Source organism: Pleurodeles waltl, chromosome 4_2 (genome assembly GCF_031143425.1).
Source record: "Pleurodeles waltl isolate 20211129_DDA chromosome 4_2, aPleWal1.hap1.20221129, whole genome shotgun sequence".
In the NCBI taxonomy this organism is placed as follows: Eukaryota; Metazoa; Chordata; class Amphibia; order Caudata; family Salamandridae; genus Pleurodeles; species Pleurodeles waltl.
This window is the reverse complement of record NC_090443.1, coordinates 284,908,990-284,931,373: the sequence shown is the minus strand read 5'-3', so window position 1 is coordinate 284,931,373 and position 22,384 is coordinate 284,908,990. Positions and strand designations below refer to the sequence as shown.

The following is a 22,384-nucleotide window of genomic DNA, read 5'->3' as shown; positions in this document are numbered from 1 at the left end:
TCTGACAATGTATAGAAACGGCCCGCCACTGAACCAACAGCAAACACTCACTCACAAGTTCATATCTCTGTTTAAATTCTTAGACCCTGCCATGCAGTGTGAGCTCACCTCCAATGATGTACCCTAGCCTCGGCCCTCCTCCCGCCCCCAAACCCATGGTTACCTGGGACATAAAGGATGTCTGGATCTAAGATGTTCGTGTTATGCTGGGGAACTGGGTAGGTGTGCAGCTCATTGGTCCAACATCATGCAGTCAGTTTTTATGATGCTAATGGTTAATATTGGTGGGTGAGTGATCATGGTCAGTGTCCTGTAGTTCTTTCGTATGATGAGCAAAAATCCACAGAAAGTGATAATGCAATTAATGTGAAAAACGTTCACATACCAGGAGCCACGAGCGAAAGTGCTCAGTTCACAAGTGGAGAGGGGAAGGGGCTCTACTGAGAGCATTTCTAACACACAACAATATCGAAATCTCTTTTGTTGTGTTATGGCACACCAGTAGAGGGAGATCCAGCACCCACCACGGGAGTTCACATGGTTGTGCAACTGTTCTATGTGTCAGCTTTAACACTACCCATACCCTTGCATATTTCCACCCACATAACCTCCAAAAAAATCATTTTGACCCATTTCGTAATCTGTGCACTCGATTTTTACTGAGACTTTATAACCGCTGTAAAACCCAGAAACAAAAAACTCATCATTTTGAAGATGGATGATAGAATCATTAAACATTTGCACAACAAAAAACATATCGACTTTTGTTCTGCTTCACTCTACCCATTGTCCTCCCAACTTCCAAGGTTTAAAAAAATCCAGTTTTGAAGTTCATGTCTGAATACATTTTACTATATGATTGTGTCGATGTCTGGAATAACATGAGTCAGGGACTGGGACCCAGCATCAGAATACCAAATTTACAAATGATAAATATTTATATTTCAAGGCTTGTCTCACTGCACATAAAAAGCAAGCCCATCAACGGCTTATGGAAAAGTTATGAATGCTAGGTAACACTCACCAACCTCTTCACACCTAGGGAACCAACATTTATTGCCCATAATTCACATGTGCAATGAAATACGTATTTCATACATATTTCTCTCATCCTTAAAGCGAAGTTCTCGAGAAGGGACAAGGCACTCATCCCGAATATCTCATCGGGGGAACAATAGCTCTCACAAAGCTGGATTGGAGGGCTTTAACAAATGGGATAGAACTGGAATCGCAGCGCTAGGAGATATCTGGCAAGGAAACATTCCAGGACCTACAATACCAGTTCTCCCTATCATATATGCAATTTCACAAATAACTGCAACTCTGACATACTGTGTCATCTGTGAGATTCCACTACACTGCATGAGCACAGCGCTCGAGGCCAAGCTTCTCATGGGCCACTTGGGAAGAGAACCAATATCCTGCATTTTCTGCACACTAATACTCAATGCATCAGAAGGGTTTACAACCTTAAGCAGAAAGGAGAGGAACGGAGAGTCACTCTTGAAGAAACTGACTTGCGGGATATTCAGAGGGCTCCCCGAACAATTGCCATTTCTTCCAAATTGTGACTAATCCAAATACAAAATCTACATACCCCAACTTTACAGCGAGATACTTATGACATTCCGGGAAACTTCCTCAACCTACCTGCTTCCGCTTTATTCAGGTACAAGCAGACTTTTTCCTCATGGTATGGTCTTGCTCCTGAATAATGAACTTCTGGAAGGAAATTGAAAATACTGTCTTGAATCCTAGATAGATTGGTGATCCTGGCTCCAAGAGTGGTGCTGCTAGAGATCCTAGAAGACCTGGGTGACCTAGAAGAGCTGGGTGGCCCTTGCTGTGAATGGACACAGGTGGGGTGGCAATGGCAGTTTCCAAGCGAGATAGTCTACACAGATGGAGACCCCCCTCTTACCCAAGTGGAATGGCGCAAGAGGGTAGACTGTTGCACTAAAATGGAACAGTGTATTAATCAAACTGGGGGTGTCCACTAAAGCACACTAAGATCTAGGGCAAGTTATGAGCATTTTACGGACTAGGAAACAATAGATGACAAGCATGTAGGTAGGGGTTACATGCTGTGGTGTATGTACCTATCCAATGTGTTCAGATCTGAAATGGATTGTACGGACTGTTATAAAGAAAATAATAGAAGTGTGAAAGAAAACAAGTTCTACTATATTAATCTGTTCTGCCATTGCAAAAGCAGTCTCAGTCATAAAAACAACTGAAATACACTTCGCACCAAAGTTGAAACAGGCATGTCTCACCAACAGCAAGTGTCATTATTTTACTCAACATCTTCATTGACAAAGGCATTTCTATCAAGATCTAGATATCCTTGTTAAACATGGTCATATACCTGATTGACTGATGGAGATGCAAGCACATTTTTGGTGATACTTTATGTCTTCATTGAAATTGATGAGTTGGTGGCCATTATTTTGGTTAGCTTGAAACCTTGGTGCTGGAGGTGATTGTGACTAGCTTTTTACCTACAAGTCACCTTTGCTGCTTTGACCTACTCTTAAAAAGAAAGCATATGACTTGTTTATGGTCTAGAGAAAACTTTAGCTGTCTTGCCAGCCTCGTGGTTTCCATGCCACAGAACTAAATAACCAAAGTCCTCTCTTTTGAAAGACAGAAAAAAGAGAACAACACTCCAGAATAGCTATTACATCTTCAATTGTTTGTTTGCACAGTAGAGGTATGGCATGTCAATACGTTTCGGCGTACAACACCTTGGTCACAACGTCGGCCTCTAAATGCACTTATTTATGCTTTGTATGCTCCCAAAAAAACATCAGATACAGACTTTTCGTTTTGACCTTCTTATGCGCATTTCACAATTACAGAACTGTGAATAAAGTATCCATGAAATTAATCAATCACAATAATAATCAACATTATACACCTCCTTATTAACCCTTTAAATGCGGGCGTCGGCCTAGCGGCCGCTTCCTTCTCCAATGGGGAAAACGGCCACAAACGGCCTTCCCCACGTTCGGGAAGGCCTCGTAAGAAAGGGGAGAGTCTCCCCTTTCTTACGAGGCCTTCCTGAAAGTGTTTCCTGGCCAGGAAACACCACTAGACACCAGGGATTTCACTTGGTGGGGGGGTCGTTTTAGTGCCATAAAGAAGCGCAGAAGGTTTAAATGCCTACTGTAAAGAGCAAATCTGTATTTTATGTAAATAGCTGAGTACATTAGTAAAGTCAGCCATTACCTGCGCTATAATACAAATGAAATGTATGTGCGGAGTGGAGGGCAGCTATGGAGATGAGGGGCACTTTTGCTGGTTGGTAATGAGGGAATCCGAGGAGGAGGGAGTGGGAGCACCAATAATGATTGTTGGACTGGGCGCAGGAGGTGCTAAAGACTGTGACGAATGGTATGTGACAAGGTGTTTTTTGAGTGTCTTGAAAGAACGTGCTAATTGAGGGAAGAAGCGCAGGTAAGGTGGCCTCTACTGTTGCACGTATCTCACACACCCCATCGATTTTGTGACTGTCTACGTAGGCTAGTGTTTTAGAGCAACAGTTTAGCCAATAGCAGAGATGGCATCTTGATGGATGACTGCTGCCGTCACTCGGGTTATAGAGGACAGCTCTGACATAGGATCAGAGACTGAGACATCAGATACTGAGACAGCATCTGAGGGAGATAGGACAATGGCGCAGACTCTGGGAGTGATTTTTCAGTCGGAGGAGTCCCATTCGATAACTCCTCTTCCAGTAAATTATGAGGGAGGTGATGAGGACAGTCCTGCTGTCCCTTCGCAAGCAGTCTGTGCAACTGGGTAATAGTGGGTTAGCCCAACCCAGAGAGCAGGTGAATGCGGCGGCAAGCAGAGAGAGAGAGAGTGCTCTCTTGGGAGCACCCCAATTTAGTTCAGCCCCAAATTCCACCACCCAAATCGTATTGTGGAGACATCAAAATGATCTATTGCAAAACAAACTGGTTTTGTAAGGGAGGCACCTGTGTTTTTGGTCCTGGGTTCGGCGGCCATATAGAGAAGCACACTAAACCCACACATTTCTGGAAAGTAGACATTCAGGGGAGTCCACAGAGGTGTGACTTGTGTGGATTCCCCAAAGTTTTCTTACCCAGAATACCCTGCAAAGCTAAAATGTTGAATAAAAACTCTATTTATATTTTCGCATTTCTGTCACACAAACTACAGGAATATGCTGGGATCCACAAAATTCCTACCACCCAGTGATTCCTCACCTGTCCTGATAAAAACACTACCCCACTTGAGTACCTACACCTAGTGCCTGCATCAGGAATGGATCACACCAGGGTTAGCAGCTGCCTCATGTAAGGACCAACATTGACCGTTGTGTGATCTATTCCTGTCGCGGGCACCAGGCCTACCGACACAAGTGAGGTACCATTTTTATCGGGAGACTTGGGGGAACGCTGGGTGGAAATTTGTGTCTCCTCTCAGATTCCAGAACTTTCTGTCACCAAAATGTGAGGAAAATGTGTTGTTTTAGCCAAATTTAGAGGTTTGCAAAGGATTCTGGGTAACAGAACCTGGTCAGAGCCCCACAAGTCACCCCATCTTGGATTCCCCTAGGTCTCTAGTTTTCAAAAATGCACAGGTTTGGTAGGTTTCCCTAGGTGCCGGCTGAGCTAGAGCCCAAAATCTACAGGTAGGCACTTTGCAAAAAACACCTCTGTTTTCTGTGAAAAAATGTGATGTGTCCACGTTGTGTGTTGGGCCATTTCCATTCGTGGGCGCTAGGCCTACCCACGCAAGTGAGGTACCATTTTTATCGGGAGACTTGGGGGACCGCTGCGTGGAAGGAAATTGGTGCCTCCTCTCAGATTCCAGAACTTTCTGTCACCGAAATGTGAGGAAAATGTGTTTTTTTTGCCAAATATTGAGGTTTGCAAATGATTCTGGGTAACAGAACCTGGTCAGATCACCACAAGTCACCTCATCTTGGATTCCCCTAGGTGTCTAGTTTTCAAAAATGCCAAGGTTTGCTAGGTTTCTCTAGGTGCCGGCTGAGCTAGAGGGCAAAATCTACAGCTAGGCACTTTGCAAAAAACACGTCAGATTTCAATGTAAAAATGTGATGTGTCCATGTTGCGTTTCCTGTCGCGAGCATTAGCTCAGCTAAGAGGTTAACAATGCTATTGCATGTAATCAACAGTCATTCACTACTTGTGCACATTATTATTCCTCACCTAGAGAAGATTATTACTATAAACCAATAGAGCCCAAATGGGCTAACAACACGCAGTTCGCTAGAATTACAATAATTTCCACCATCTTGAAATGTGCATTTCGTGATAACTCAAGACTAGATAATCATAATGTGCATTAATCAAATGATCATAACAAAATTATTTCAACACCTTAAGGTAAAATAAAATGTTTCCATAATAAATATAGCCATGCATTACTATGTACTACAATGTCCATTTCACTCTAAGACTCAATGTATCTACTGAAATAATCAATGAAGCACAAGTGGGCAAAAACAAAAAATAATAACTTATCCCAATATTTTCTCGATGTGAGAATTACAGTGAAAGATTCTAAACTAATAACTACAGTCTACAGGAAACTCAGTGAGTAACAGAATACTGCATGCTAGGAGTTTTCATCCTTTGGCACTGTAGAATTCTGTATGGTGAGTTAATGACAGCAAGGAGAATCTGCAGTCGACATAAGTTTGAAGACACACAGCAGGATATGCTTAAGAGATTGGCAGCTAGAACGTATTCAAAGAAAGTCTTCAGCAAAGGATAGAACAGCAAACTGTAGAAGGGAAAATGTACTTTACAGGACCCAGAAGAGGGACAAGCATTCTGATCAATAAGTAAGGTTTATTACTACCTACAATGGCCAGCATGTAAACTGAGGAGGGCTTTGAATAAATACTGGTGTCTTATTAGTTTTTACACAGGTACTGGTGCATATATGAAAAGGTGGCCACAGATTACTTTCAGAAAAGCCCCATCCATGAAAGATCTATTAGAGAAAAGCGAGGTTCACACAAGAAGGGAACATTGGTTACAACCGACCAATGTTTTTTAAGAAAGGAAATGAAAGGCATGTGTGAATGGAATGAACAGTACAGAAACAGTCACACCCTTTAAAAAGAAGACCAAGAAGGTAATTAAACTGTAAGACTGCATTTGCAGTGTATGTTTTGTTTTGCCCATATCCAAAGACGTATGTGGTTAGCACAATACTTCCTGAGCAGAAGTGTGTTCTCCCAACACGTGAGGGTCATAAAAACACAATGATGCTAATTATCCATAGCCTGCCATTTTGAGGGGGACCAGTACCATTTGAATTATAATGTTAAAGACAATGTACTGCAGAACCTTTCGGGGGTGGAGGGAGAACAGGAAAAAAGAGTTTAGGAAGTTTGAAACTATGTATTTCCTGGAGGTGGATTGCAAGGAACTTTTTAGTTCGAGTATCAATGAAGAAATGTATATTCATTTGTGATTTCTGTAATCTGTATCTGCAACATATTTGAATGTCATGTTTTTGCTGTTTGTATTGTTTAATTTGCAGTTGCTTTTGTATTAATTTTCTTTTAATAATGTTTTTATAGAGCCTCCACCTGGGAGTGGTGCTTGAGAATATTAGACAGGATGGACTGATTCGTTACACAGTGGTTTTGGAATGCAGTGAACATATTGGATGTGTTTTTGTGCTTTATTGATTTATAGCAGTAGAGCCATTGAGTCTTAGACCAAAATGGACACTATAGTAAATGGTAATGCATGACCATATTTATTAAGGAAAACATTTATTTTCATTTAAGGTGTTGCATTTATTATGATGATTTGATTAATGCGCATTTTGATTATCTGATCTTAGTTATCACAACATGCACATTTTAAGATGGTGGAAAGGACAGTAATTAGAGCGCAATTTAAAAAAAAAAATTTTTAGCCTGTTTGGACTCTTATTGGTTTATAGTAATAACCTTATCTAGGTGAAGAAGAAGAATGTGCACAAGTAATAGATGGCTGTTGATTAGGTGCAATAGCATTATTAATGAAGTGTTGTACCTGACCATTTTTGCAGGGTTATCCCCAAACGTTTTGCCTTCTTCCTTCTATTTTTTCTGACCAGTTTTTATTCATATGCTCTCTGTCGAAAATGTATTGGTGATTGGTTTCTCCATGATTGGCATCTATGAGTTGCTAGTAAGTCCCTAGCATAGTGCGCCAGGATGTACCCAGGGCCTGTAAATCAAATACTACTAGTGGGTATACAGCATTGATTGCGCCACCCACATGAGTAGCCCTGAAAACATGCCTCAGGCCTGCCATTGAAGTACCTGTGTGTGCACTTTTACTCTGCCATGTCGACCTGGCAGGTGCACCAACTTGCCAGGCCCAAATCTTCCCTTTTACTACATGTAAGTCACCCCTAAAGCAGGCCCAAGTCAGCCCCATGGGAAGGGTGCAGTGTATTTGAAAGGTAGGCAATGTACAGGTGTGCTTTACATGTTCCGATAGTGAAATACTGCTAAATTTGTTTTCACTATTGCAAGGCCTATCTCTCCCATAGGGTAACATGGGGATTGCCTTGAATTATATTTTAACTGTAATTTCCCATTGGGAGCAGATAGAACTCACAATTAAAAAATACATCTTTTGGTGAAGTTGTTTTTTTAATTGTAAGTTTGAAAATGCCACTTTTAGAAAGTGGGCATTTTCCTGCTTATCCATTTTGCGCCTCTGCCTGACTGCTGAATACACATCTGGGTCAGGATGACAGTTGGGCTGTTAGTGTATTCACTCTAGACAGTCACACAAAGGGAGCTAAGGTGTGTCGTGCATGTCCTGATGGCCAAACACTAGGCTGATGGGTCTTCCTGAGCTAGAGTGGTGGGAGGAGATGACAATTGCACCTGAATAGGGCTGTGCCTGTCCTCAAACAACGCAGTCTCCAACCCCCTGGAGTGTGTGTTTGGAGGCAGGGCAGGGAGAGGGAGGGTCCTGTGCACAACAAAGAGTGCTCTTTGAAGTTTGCTTACTTCAAAAGATAGAAATAGGTATAATTACTAGACTTCTGACACCACAAAATGAGAACACTTCTGGTCTGAGGACTTTCTGCCAGGCAGAAAATCTGGATGCCGTAGGAGGGACTGTCACTCTGCCTGTTGCTTTGTTGAGCTGGCTTGCTGCTTCTGTCCTGGGAGTGAAAAGACTGGACTTTATTTTCTACATCTGGCTTTCCAAGGGTCCCCAAGGTGCTTGAACTGAGCTTGCCTCCTGTTAAGAATTCTCGGGGACATCAAAGACTTCATGTGCCAGTGCCTGGGCTCTTCTGCTGAGAGCCCTGATTTGCCAAGTGGTGCAAACTCCAGTCACTGTGATCTTCGAAGTGTAAGCTGGTGACCTGAATGAGAAGATCCATGCACCGCAGCAGAAAAAACAACGCAGTGCCCGTCCCGCAGCTAGAGAATCAACGTACTGCCCGTTACCCCACAGCTCCATTAACACAGCGTGTCTGGATTTTCCACGCATTGTTCCTCGGGCATCAATTTCTCATCAACCGTGCACCGCAGTAAGGAACTGAGGCTGCATGACCGGAAATCAACACATCACCTTCCCTGCAAGGAAAGAATTAACGCATCACCTCCCTTGCCAGTAAGGAACTGACCCATCACCTCTCCTGCAAGAAAAGAATCGTTGCATCACCTTCCCTGCACAGTAGGGAACCAATGAATTGCTTTGTTTTTGGTGCTTCACCTCCCTTGTGGCCCACATCGTCTTTGTTTTAGATGCATACCAGGTACTTTGTGCTAAAAAGATACAATCATTGATTCCTATAGATTAAGACTCATTGAAACCTTTAAAAAGTTATATCTTTAGTTGTGTATGTTGAATTTTTGTTGTTTTGGTCTTGTTGTATTCAAATAAATATTGGCAATTTTTTTTTCTAAAGTGGTGTGGAGTCCTTTTGCAGTGGTGTGTGTGTATATATATATATATATATATATATATATATATACACACACATATACACATACACATACACACATATATACACACACACGCACAAATCATTTACACATTGCCTCTGAGATAAGCCTGACTGCTTGTTCCAAGCTACTTAGGGGGTGGGCAGGGGTTACCTTGGCTGTGTCACGGCCTTACTTTGCCCAGAGTGAGAGTCCCTACTTGGACAGGGTGCAAACCACTGACAACTAGAGACGCCATTTCTAACAGGAGGTGTATAATGTTGATGATCATTGTGATTAATTCATATTAAGGAAAGGGAAAGAGAATATGAGAATATATATCTCCTATTGGCGGTCGCCAGTAGGTAGTTATAAGTTAGGACCCAGTTTCCATAGGAGAAGCATTTTTTGTTTTGCCAATATCTTTGGCACCGCTAGAAGAATCTTTACGAAAACTTAAACGACAGTCAGTTCAGCTGCCGACTTGAATGTTTCGGGGTGATTAGTCAAGCAGGGGTTGAGAAAAGGGGGGGGGGGCAAACAAGTTTTCCCCATGAAATTTCCCAAAGGGAGTTTAGACAACTACAGCCCGAACCGCTGAACGGAAATACTCCAAATTTGTCAGAAAGCTAGATCTTGGTCAAGAAAGTTTGCTTTTTGTAATTTGGTCAAATCTGTTGAGTAGTTTTGGAATTTTTAAAGGAAAAAGAAATATAGATAGTTAAGGATCACGGAGAAACCCATGGCGAGATTACCAGCAGTGGCACTACTGGGCCAGAAGAACCACCCAAGACAGCCCTTCAATGGGACTGACAGGTCAAGCGATTGCAGCCCTGAGACTGTCAAGGAAGAAACGCAGCCCCAAACCATGTGCCGACAGGACAGCAAGTGTGTCCTGGCAAGAACTCACTGTCATATTTGAGGTGAGGAGGCGCAGGGGACGGAACCCCAAGACGGGGCGGTACAGCGAATGCCCAGTGGGTCCTCGGGGCCTGCCGGATGCTTCACCCAGGGTAGATCTGTGTGAGGCCTAAACACAGTGGAAGTCCTGTTCGGGCACAACTATAGGCCCGGCAAAGCCCCGCTAGGAGAGTGGTTTACCGGGATTGCATGGGGTAGGTCGCACTCTCCTTTCTGGTCTTGGGGATCACGCGGGCCTGGCTGGGGACCATCCGAGGGAGAGCGGATACCCCTAACACCTGTGAGCTGGGCTCGCACCCACAAGAAAACCCATTGGGAGTGCAGATACTACCAGCTATTAAACACTCCAGTGCCAAGGTCGAGGCCGAAATAGATGCTGTATCCCTTGATGTTTGACTACTTAGGGCTGACCTTTATGCAGCCTAGGAACAGTCCCTTGCCACAGAACAACATGTAACCGCATTGCAAAGTGAGGTGACAGCTCTCAAGACTGCACTTGCAGCACTCACCTCAAAAACAGACAACTTGGACCGGAGGGTGGAGGATGTGGAGATGAAACCTCCTCTTCATGGGGTTCCCGGAGGACACAGAGGGCAGGAACCTGGAACGGTTCCTTGAAAGATAGATAGATGAGATATGTCCTAAAGCATAACTATTCCCAGTCTTCATTGTGGAAAGAGCACACAGGGCCTTGGCCCCCAAGCTGCCGGTAGGTGGCACATCCTGCACCCTCATTGCAAAAATCCTTGACTATAAGGACCGCAACGCCATTCTACAAGCTGTTCAGCAAACAGGAGACCCCAAGTTTGACAATCATGCCTTACGGACACTCCCAGAGTACACACAGCAAGTTCAACAACTATGTGCCTCCTTTGGGGGCGTAAAACATAAGCTCAGAGCGATGGGGTTGCATTACATGTTGGTATTCCCTGCAAAATTAAAGGTAACACAAGCGGACCAAGCTCATTTCTTCGCCACTCCGGAGGCAGCTTGGGATTGGCTTGAAGTACACGGTGATGGCCACATCCCTACACTGCACTCACGCAATTAATGGGACAAGGACCAGGGATTTGCCCAGACTCCAGGAGCGAAAAACAAAAGAGAATCGGGGTCCCTTGGCCTTTACAGAGGTTAATAGTATGCCATGAAAGAATACTAGCCTTCGAGGCCTCTGGCACTCAAACATGGGAGCAGCAGAGGCCCAGCCTGGACCTGAAGAATTTAGGCTAGAGAAAGGGACAAGTCTCTGGTTGAAGAAGTTACAACCTTGAGTGCTGATGACGGAGGACCTTCATTTACACTCCTGGATGAGACTGGGAAATTATAGGTGGTCAGGACAGCCTGCAAAGATACCACTCCTCTCACAAATTCAACGAACTGACCCACTCCACAACAGGTCACTGAAGGGGTGCACTCCATGATACGACAAAATCACTGCTCCGAGGGCGTAGACTAAGGATGCAAACCACATGATAACTGGCTGCTCACCCCATATCATTTACAGTAATAACACTGATGTGATTACTGACTGAGTGCACATGCTAAGCAGTGTGTGACATGAAATGACGAATGAATTGAATGTTAATAGTGCGGCTGGAATGGAGTGAATGCGTTGGCACTCTCGGTGGGAAAGGAGTGCGGACCCCACAGATTGAGGGGACCTGCAGGCTGACCCACTTTTGCACAGAATTTTGGCTGTTTTGGTTGGGGGTATGTTAGTGGAATGTTAAGTGTGAATGGGATGCAGATAGAATCTGGAATGTGTACTGTGTATTCTAACGCTACAGTTCATTTTTTGTTCTATGACAGTACAACCTTAAACTGTTTGGTTCATGAAGTGGGGGGGGTGAATCTAGATATGGGGATGCACAGTTTGTGTCTATGTGTCTACCCAGGGATAGTAGGGTAGACATGGCTAGTCCAGCCAAACATGTATTGATTAGGACAACAACACCCACAACAGAACTGCTGGGTACTATATGACTACATGCACCACGATGGGTACTCAATATAGACTCTTGACGTGGAATGTTAGGGGATTGAATTCATATGTCAAAAGGGTAATAACTTATTTACGCCGTCACGGAATACACATTGCAGTGCATCAGGAGATACACTTAACAGACACAGAGGTCAACAAATTACACCAGAAATGGAAGTAGCAAATAAACAACGTTGCTTATTCTAATTATGCTTGCGGAGTACTAGTATGGATCACCTCACAGGTGCCTTTCCTACTCTGGGGACACCAGGCATATGTCAATGGCCGATACCTACTGATACATGGCAAACTAAACGGATTAGACATGTGCCTGTTAAACCTATACGTCCTGAACGCAGATGATGGTGATTTTTTTTTCCTGCAATAAAAAACAAATTGACCCCCTATTTGGGGACACCCCTGGTGTGGGCGTGGATTTTAATTGTGTTCCTAATGGAGATATGGAAAGGTACCCCCCTCACCTCCTCCCCCTGAAGACTCAATCAAACCAAGCATGACCTGTTCTCTCCAGACAGGCTACAATACACTGACATATGGCGGGCCTCGCACCTGGACACACGAGAATACACCTTATACTGCCATCCACTCTACATATAGCCGCCTTGACAGACTCCTTGTGTCACGCAACATTGCTCCACCAATTACTAATGCTCAGATCATGATCAGGTTCCTGTCCGATAATGCTCCAGGGTCGATGGAGTTGCAGCTTGGAGGGGGCGGAGGCCCGGCACCCTGGGGTGGAGCCTAAGGCCAGAGACCCTAAAGGACTCCATGTTACGAGAGGAACTTAGCAAAGTAATAGAGGGACATTTTACCACAATCTGGTTATCCGCTGCATCCAGGGGTCTGGAGTGGGTTGCCCTAAACGTTGCCACAAGAGGGGAGTGTCTGTTCCGGATTTGGAGCACACTCTGCCAATTAGAAGTAAACCTCAAGGAGGCTGAGAACACCCTGTCTACCATACAGCAGGAGCACTCAACTACTGGTGAAATTCGGGGAAACCAAATTACATGCCAGTCTCTGCACTGCAGACTTATGGGACAGACTTGACAAGATGATCACGTATGATTAGCAACAACTACTACATAGAGAGGAAGACAAGTTGGATTGACTGTTGGCTATGCTGTTGCACCAGGAGAGGTTGTCCATCCCTCAGATTGTCCGTGAAAATACCAGATGGTGCGAGTGACCGCTCAAAATGACATTAACATACTTCAGACAGATCACCTGACATCTGCTTGCACTAGGGGGAGGAGCCCCCAAATAACGGACATACCTATCGGGCAAATGTAACTCTCCCTCGCCTCAAAGAGGCACAACGTGAAGGATTAGATGAGGAACTCCCACTGGAAGAGCTTAAAGGGGTACTTGGGGCCATGGCTTGCCAAAGGGCCCCGGGCCCGGACATGTGGCCCACAGAATATTACCAGACCTGCGGAAACCTAATGTTGCTCAAACTACTTGATACCCTCTGGGAATGTAAAGAACTGGACTCCTTACCATAATCTATGCAAGAGCCCAAGATCATAATGCTCCATAAGCCTGGCAGGGAACCAGAGAATCCGAGCTCAAATAGGGCTAGATGAACGAGTTACTTACCTTCGGTAACGACTTTTCTGGTGGATACATTAGCTACCTGTGGATTCCTCACATATTGAATACTGCGCCAGCATTCAACGGAAATCTTCTTCCCAGCTTCTGCACGTCGACGAGGACGTCACAATTGCCCACGCTACGCCGTCTGACGTCATACAGGCAATAAGAGGTCCTCGCCGACGTGCCGACGTCAGTACCAACATTTTTTACGTGCCTGAGAATAATAGGCCATTGAGATAAATGAGCAAATAGCAATATTTAATGACATTCAAGATAAATACATCATTTCAAGAACTTAATTATTTTATTTTCAAAAAATAAATAAATGAATACACAAATAATTATATATATATATACATATATACAGTACATGTACAAGTCCTCAAAAACCAAGAGGAGCACACCCAAGAAAAACTTGGTTAGACCAGACAAGCAACGGGGAGGCGGGTGGGACCGTGAGGAATCCACAGGTAGCTAATGTATCCACCAGAAAAGTCGTTACCGAAGGTAAGTAACTCGTTCTTCTGATGGATACAACTACCTGTGGATTCTTCACATATTGAATAGAGTCCCAAAGCAGTACCGCACTCGGTGGTGGGTGCCTGAATGGTCAAACCAAGAAATCCTGCAGCACGGACCGTGCAAAATGGCCATCCCTCCTAACCTCAGAGTCCAAGCAGTAATGCTTCGCAAAAGTGTGGAGGGATGACCAAGTTGCGGCCTTGCAGATGTCCACCACAGGAACACCCTTAGCCAAGGCCGAAGAGGCCGACTTAGCTCTTGTGGAATGAGCTCTTATACCATCAGGGGGTTCTTTCTTTGCTAAAGAGTAACACATTTTAATGCCAAGAATGACCCACCTGGAGAGTGTTCTCTTGTGGACTGCCTTTCCGCTCCTCTTTCCCACGTACCCGATGAAGAGCTGATCCTCCAGCCTGAAATCCTTCGTTCTGTCCACATAAAAGCTTAGCGCTCCCCTTGGGTCTAAGCGGTGTAGTCTCTCTTCTTCTTTTGAAGGATGAGGCGGAGGATGAAACGTGGAAAGAGTAATCATTTGGGCCATATGAAAGGGTGAAACAACCTTCGGTAGGAAAGCAGCCTTGGTCCTCAACACCACCTTATCCCCATAAAAAGATGTGTAAGGGGTTTTTACAGATAGAGCCTCCAGCTCACTCACTCTCCTTGCGGAAGTAATTGCAACCAGGAAACCTGTCTTTAGGACCAATAACCTTAAGGGGCAAGAATGCATAGGCTCAAACGGGGAACCCATAGGAAAAGTCAGACCCAGGTTTAAATCCCACTGAGGCATAATGAAAGGAGAGGGAGGAAATTTGTTAATAAGACCTTTTAAAAATCTAAGTACTATAGGGGATTTGAATAGAGAAGGCTGGTCTGGAAGACATAGAAAGGCTGACAGGGCAGATAAGTATCCCTTAACCGTAGCCACTGCACAACCCCTCTGTGCCAGAGACAATGCAAAAGACAAGATATCTGATAAGTGAGCACGTAAGGGATCAATTTGCCTCTCTCCACACCAAATCCCAAATTTAGCCCACCTATTAGCGTAGATAGATTTAGTGGAGTGTCGCCTGGCCGATAAGATAACATCCACTACATCAGGCGGGAGAGAAAAGGAACTCAGGTTGCCCCGTTCAATCTCCAGGCATGAAGGTGCAGGCTGTGGAGGTGGGGGTGTAAAACCTGCCCCTGAGATTGCGAGAGGAGGTCTGCCCTGAGAGGGAGATGGAGCGGAGGGCACAGTGAGAGTTGGAGAAGGTCCGAATACCACACACTCCTTGGCCAATCCGGAGCTATTAAGATGACTTGGGCCTGGTCTTGACGAATTTTCCTCAGAACTCGAGGAATTAAGGGTATGGGGGGAAACGCGTAAAGCAACTGGTCGCACCAGGTCATCCGAAACGCGTCCCCCAACGCTCCTTGTACCGGATACTGGAGGCTGCAGAATAACGGGCAGTTCGAATTCTCCCGGGTGGCAAACAGATCTATCAGAGGAAACCCCCACATCTGGAAGATTAGACGGACTTGATCCGGATGGAGTCGCCACTCGTGATCGGTCGAGAAATGGCGACTGAGAGAATCCGTATGCACGTTCAAGACTCCGGCCAGATGATTTGCTACCAAACAAATCTGATGGCCCTTTGCCCAGGACCAAAGCCGTAGAGCTTCTCTGCAGAGAAGGTAAGACCCTACTCCTCCCTGCTTGTTTATATCCACATCGCGGTAGTATTGTCCGTCAGGACCTGAACCAACTGACCGCGAAGGGAAGGGAGGAAGGCCTTGAGTGCAAGACGTATCGCCCGCAACTCCAACAGATTTATATGAAACATCCTTTCTACTGGAGACCAAAGACCTTTGATCTCCAGGTCCCCCAGATGAGCTCCCCACCCTAGAGTGGAAGCATCCGTTATTACTGTGGTCACCGGCGGAGGTTGCGAGAACAGCCTTCCTTGGGAAAGATTGCCGTCCGCAATCCATCATTTCAAATCCGCCGCAGCGTCCCCAGAGATCCTTACTGATCCTTCGAGATCCCCTTTGTGCTGAGACCACTGCTTCCGGAGGCACCACTGAAGAGCCCTCATGTGCCAGCGAGCATGAGTGACCAACAGAATGCAAGAAGCAAACAGACCAAGCAGGCGTAGGACCTTGAGGACCGGAATGACCGCCCCACTTTGAAACATTGGAACCAACGCCTGAATATCCCGAATCCGCTGAGGCGGAGGAAGGGCGCGACTCAATGTTGTATCCAGTACTGCCCCTATGAACAGGAGGCGCTGAGAGGGCTCTAGGTGAGATTTGGGTACATTCACTGAAAAAGCCAGGTCGAACAACAACTGGGTTGTCGACTGAAGGTGATGCAGCACGAGCTCCGGAGACTTGGCTTTGATCAACCAGTCGTCCAGGTAAGGAAATACTGCTATCCCCTTTCTTCTGAGCTCTGCTGCAACCACCGACATCACCTTTGTGAAGACTCGGGGTGCTGAAGTAATACCAAATGGGAGGACCGCAAACTGATAGTGCTGCGACCCCACCACAAACCGGAGATACCTCCTGTGAGACTTGAGTATCGGGATATGAAAGTAAGCATCCTGCAAGTCGACAGACACCATCCAATCTCCATCGTTCAGCGCCAAAAGCACCTGAGCTAGGGTCAGCATCTTGAACTTCTCCTGTTTGAGGAACCAATTCAAGATCCTCAGGTCCAGGATTGGCCTCAATCGACCATCCTTCTTGGGGATCAGGAAGTATCTCGAGTAACAACCCTGACCCCTTTCCTGCTCTGGAACCAACTCCACTGCACCCTTTGAAAGGAGGACTTGAACCTCTTGTTCTAGCAACAGGAGGTGTTCTTCTGAACAGTGGGAAAGACAGGGCGGGATGGGGGGCGGAAACTCCCGAAAGGGTAGGGCATAGCCTTTCCCCACAATGCTGGTAACCCAGGAGTCTGATGTTATGACCTCCCACTTGTGGAGAAAATTCAGTAACCTCCCCCCTACAGGAGTGGAGTGAGAAGGAATTGGCGGAAGCCTAAGGCTGCTTCCCATGCTGCACCCCTCCAGAGGAAGAGGAAGAGGCAGAGTGCTGCTGAGTGGCTCCCCTGGTGCAGACCCTACCCCTCCCTCTGAAAGATCTATAGGAGAGAGCAGAGGTGGGTTGCTGGAATTTTCCTCGAAAGGAGGAGGAGGAACCACAACCAAATCCTCGAAACCTCCTAAAAAACCTGGAGGAAGCAGAAGCAGAGGCTTGCAAGCCCAACGACTTGGCAGTGGCCCTACTCTCCTTGAACCTTTCTAGAGCCGAATCCGCCTTGGCGCCGAAAAGCTTATCGCCATCAAAAGGAAGGTCCAAGAGGGTCGACTGTACATCAGAGGAAAATCCAGAGCTACGAAGCCGGGCCTCGTAGCCACAGCAGTACCCATAGCTCTAGCAACAGAGTCGGTCGTATCCAACCCAGATTGAATAACCTGGGTTGCCGCTGCTTAAGCATCAGAAACCAGGCTCAATAATTCTTGAGGAACCTCAGTGTGCGTTGACTTAATCTCGTCCATCAGGGCGTAAATGTATCTCCCTAAGATGCACGTAGCATTGGTGGATTTCAAAGCCATGCTACGTGACGAGAAAGCCTTCTTGATGACATGTCCATTTTTTTAGAGTCTCTATCTGAGGGCACAGCTGGAAAGGATCCAGGAGCAGATCGGGCTGAGCAAGAAGCCTGAACCACTAGGCTTTCAGGTGTTGGATGCCTGGAAAGAAAGCCTGGGTCAGCCGGTGCAACCCGATATCTCCGAGCCACAGATCTATTCACCGCCGAAGATGACACCAGCTTCTTCCAGATTTCCATAATGAGGTCCAATAGTGCCTCATTAAAAGGCAGAAGTGGCTCTGCAGTTGTTGAGGCAGGGTGCAACACTTCTGTCAAGATGTTTGGCCTGGTCTCAGACACCGGCAAAGGAAGGTCCAAAAAGTCAGCCGCCTTTCTAATGACTGAATGAAAAGTCGCTGCCTCCTCTGTATACTCCCCAGGTGATGACAAGTCCCATTCTGGAGAGGTGTCCAGACCACAAGCAGTGTCCAAGCCATGGAGACTTTCACGAGAGTCCTCAATCTCCCCTTCCTCCAAAGCCTGTCTCTGGTATTCTTGCTCTTCAAGGAGGTGAAGAGCAAGCCTCCTCGAATGCAGTCTCTCCTCTATCCTCGGCGTCGACATGGCGTCCGCAGATGTCGAAGCTTGACGCCGATCCTCGGATCCGTCAGATGTCGGATCTAACGGCGCCATGGATTTCTTCAGCGCCGAACGTGGAGCAGGACGGACTGAAGACTGTTCTGGGGCCGGTGGAGGTCTAGTCGGCGTCGCTGGCTGAGACACTGACGCCACAGGAGCCGAAGCCACAGGCGCCGACACCGGCGTCGAGCCCACGTTTCCCAAGGGAAGAAAGGGCATAAAGGGTGCCGGTCGTAGTGGAGCTGGAGCACTCATGTTGAAGGCCAAAGGGCCTGACGGACCAGCCGGTCCACCACCTGGAGCCATCTGTTGGAAGATGGAGAACATCGCATTTAAGAATGCGGTAATATCGGCTCCAGGGGCCGGGAAAGCCGGGTACTGAGGTGCCTGGTTCGAAGGCGACATCGACGCCGGTCCCGACGTCTGCATGGACGGAGAAAACACCTGAGGCTGTGGAACCTCGAACATCGAAGGAGGATTAACCGGTGACATCGGGGAAGTCGGAGATGCTAACGGCGTCGGCGGCTGGGGAGAGACAGTGGGACTAACTTCCCAAGTCTTTCGACGTCGAGTCGAAGGTGACCTCGATCGAGACCTCTCCTTACTCGACCGGCGTCGAGATTCTCGATGACGGCAGGAGTCCCAATGACGCCGATGCGACTTCGGTGAAGACAACTTTCGGTGATGTCTTTTCTCCTTCTTCTTTGATTTTGCAAGAAAAAGTTTGGCCTCACGTTCTTTTAAGGCCTTTGGATTCATACGTTGACAAGAATCGCACTTGTCAACGTCGTGGTCGGAACTAAGACACCACAAACAGTCAGAATGTGGGTCCGTAACCAACATTTTGCCTCCGCACTCTCGGCAGGGCTTGAAGCCTGATTTTCTTTGCGACATTGTAATGTCTCAAAGCAAAAAACAGCCAAAAAACACTGTAACTACGTTGAGCAGTAACAGTAGCTCCCTCGAACATAACCGTTTCGAATGGCACGGAAAAAAGGGAACGGACGTCGGCACGTCGGCGAAGACCTCTTATTGCCTGTATGACGTCAGATGGCGTTGCGTGGGCAATGGTGACGTCCTCGTCGACGTGCAGAAGCTGGGAAGAAGATTTCCGTCGAATGCTGGCGCAATGGGAGTATTCAATATGTGAGGAACAGGTAGTTGTATCCATCAGAAGTAGTAAGATTCTGAATTGCGACCCGCAATTTGCAAGTCACAATTCAGAATGTAGGATGGTGTCCCTGACACCATCTGCGACACGCAAGGGTGTCGCAAAGGCCCACCTCATTAATATTAATGAGGTGGTTTGCAATTTGCGACCCCCTTGAGATTCGCGGCACTCACAGGAAAACGATATGCATTACAAAACTAAAAAATGAAACATTTTAGTTTAATTTTTTCAGAGCAGGCAGTGGTCCACAGGCACACTGCCTGCTCTGAATTTTTTTTTTTAATGCCATTCACAAAGGGGAAGGGGTCCCATGGGGACTCCTTCCCTTTTGCGAATGGGTTAGCATCCATTTGAAATGGGTGCTAACTGCGATTGTTTTGCCATCGCGTTCACAAAACAATACAGCATCGCGCTGCGACTGGCAATTAGGAAGGGGAACACCCCTTCCTAATTGCGACTCGCAGTCCCGTTTTGCGAATCGGTAACCAGGTTACCGAATCGCAAAGCAGGGATTGGGCATTGCAATGTGCTTTTTGCACGTCGCAAACAGCAAAATTCGCTGTTTGCGACGTGCAAAAAGTTTTGTACATCTGGCCCATAGACCCTTATCCATGTTCTGTGTAGATACTAAGATCCTAGCCAAGGTCCTTGTCTCACGGCTTGGTACACAAAGACCAGTGTGGTTTCATGCCGGCTAGGGGGACCCGTATCATCCTCAGGCAGCTGTCACATGTGCTTCACTCAATGACAGAGGACGTCACTCTGGCTACCGTGGCCATGCTTGACATAGGAAAAGCATTGGATACTGTTGAGTGGGAGTATGTGTGGACGGTCCTGGAAGAGACGGGGTTTGGACTCGATTTTCTCACCTGGGTTCGCCTCCTGTACACTCACCCACTTGCACATGTAAGCATGGGCATGGAGGTCTCCGATTCCTTTCGATCTGAAGAGGGTCCAGGCAAGGCTGCCGCTATAGCCACTATGCTTTGCGATCGCGCTGGAGCCTCTGGCACAAAAATTAAGGAGGGAGATGGGTAGTGGTAGTAGGAGGCGTAACACACATCATTTCCCTCTATGCAGACAATACTTTGGTTTACCCGACGAACCATGAACTACTGGTGCCAATATTATTAGATATTTTAGCAAAGTTCGGCACCATGTCAGGACTGCACCTTAACCAGTGCAAGTCACCACTCTTCCCGCTAGCGGGACTTGCTGGTTGGGCCAATGCAGACCTCCCGCAGACACCACTCGTTTGGGAGTGTGACCACCAAAGATACCTAGGCATCCAAATTATACTCAAGAAACCTGCCCGCTATGACCTAAACATGGGAACCATTGGTTTGTAGAACAAGCTTTCACTCTGCATCATGGGTGGAGTCGACCTGAACAGAATGGTTCTCCTCCACATTTAAAAAAAAAAACTTGACCAACTCCTGATTTCCCATATATGGGGACGAAAAGCGGAGTAGAGTGAAACTGGACATATTAAAACTAGACCCTGAGGTAGGCGGACTAAGGGTTCCAGACCTGCAATTGTATTACTATTCCGGCCTCCTACAATATGCTGTACATTTGTGTGCAGATGAAATGACAACCGAGAAGGAGTTGCTGGGGGATTGGGCAGGATTCAATTACCTCCCAGGATACCTAATAAAGGGAAACGGAGTCCCGGTGAGGCCCCCTTCCTGGTCCACCAGGTCACAGAGATCTGGGAATGGGTTGTCACTGTGGTACTAAAATATGCCCCTTATGCTAGACTGCTCCCCCTATGATGGTTACTGAGCTTTAGACAGGCACAAACAAATCGTGGACCTCAGAAAATGGTACAATGGAGGCTCCTGGACTGAGGGTGATCTGTACAAGCGGGGAACATTCCTGACACTTAACGAGGCATAGGACATCTTTGAGTTATCCCCTGGACAGCATTTGCAGTTCACTAAGATTTCATAAATGAATATGTGCCTGTAGCCCTCCTTCTCAGAGGAACCGGCAGAGTCTCAAACTCTGCATATGCTTTTGGACCCCGAGACCGACAAAGGACTGACATGCCGGATTTATAAAGCCCTCAAGACTGATCGCAGGGTAGACACAGCGATAGTATAGAACAGATGGGTGCTGGACCTGGATACACCCCTTAGCAACTCAGAGTGGCGGAGAGCCTTTGCACAGGTTTGAGAAGTGGCGAATAATGCTTGCTTTAAGTTGACTCAATTCCATTACCTCCACTGAACATAACTCACACCCCAAAGGCTACACAGAATTTATTCTACACATACGCCCGGACGTCCACATTGCAGGCACACACCAGCTACATTCCTACACATGACCTGGGACTACATGCAATTATGTGGGTCCTGGACTGCCGCCGTAGACACCCCAAGAGAAATCACAACACTACAGATTGAACTGCCACACAAACACTGCCTCTTAAACATACTCCCACTCCCAAAAGAGGGAAGAAAATGCACTACCGATTTGCGTTCTTGGGACTAGAGTTAGCTAAACGCCTTATTGCAATACACTGGACCCAGACCAAACCCCCCACCACCACCAAAACACTGGAGGGCAGACAGTAGAGAATGGGAAATCGCTGAGGACAGATGGCTAAAGATGGTCTGCACAGACAAGCAGGCTGAGGGGAATCTATAGAACTTTGGGGCAACAAGCTCGAGGACCTACGTGACCGGAAGTTCCCGGTGACCACTGACCTGGAAGAGTCCCAGGACGGACCCGCTGAACTCAGCGATGAGAAGACGAGGATCTGGAGAAAGCAGGGACACAGGGTTATCTACTGAACCCACACTGTAGTTGTGCACCCTCTCTGCATGAAAACAAACATTGATACTGTGGGTGACCTTTCATTCCAATAGACAAGTCCTGCATATCTCCCCCACATCGATAAGACATGCCGCTGCGTGACGTATTAATTGGCACAGGATCTGCTTGGGTGATACCCAGACAAGCCATGGCTAGAGTTGTTTTAGTTACCTAGTT

The 22,384-nt window shown here is 46.6% G+C and overlaps 1 protein-coding gene across 1 annotated transcript in view; it reads right to left on the bottom strand.

The window, feature by feature from the left end:
- Positions 1-22,384, bottom strand: part of SLC25A17 (solute carrier family 25 member 17) — a 329,224-nt gene that overhangs the window by 257,796 nt on the left and 49,044 nt on the right. The gene's annotated exons all lie outside the window — the stretch shown is intronic.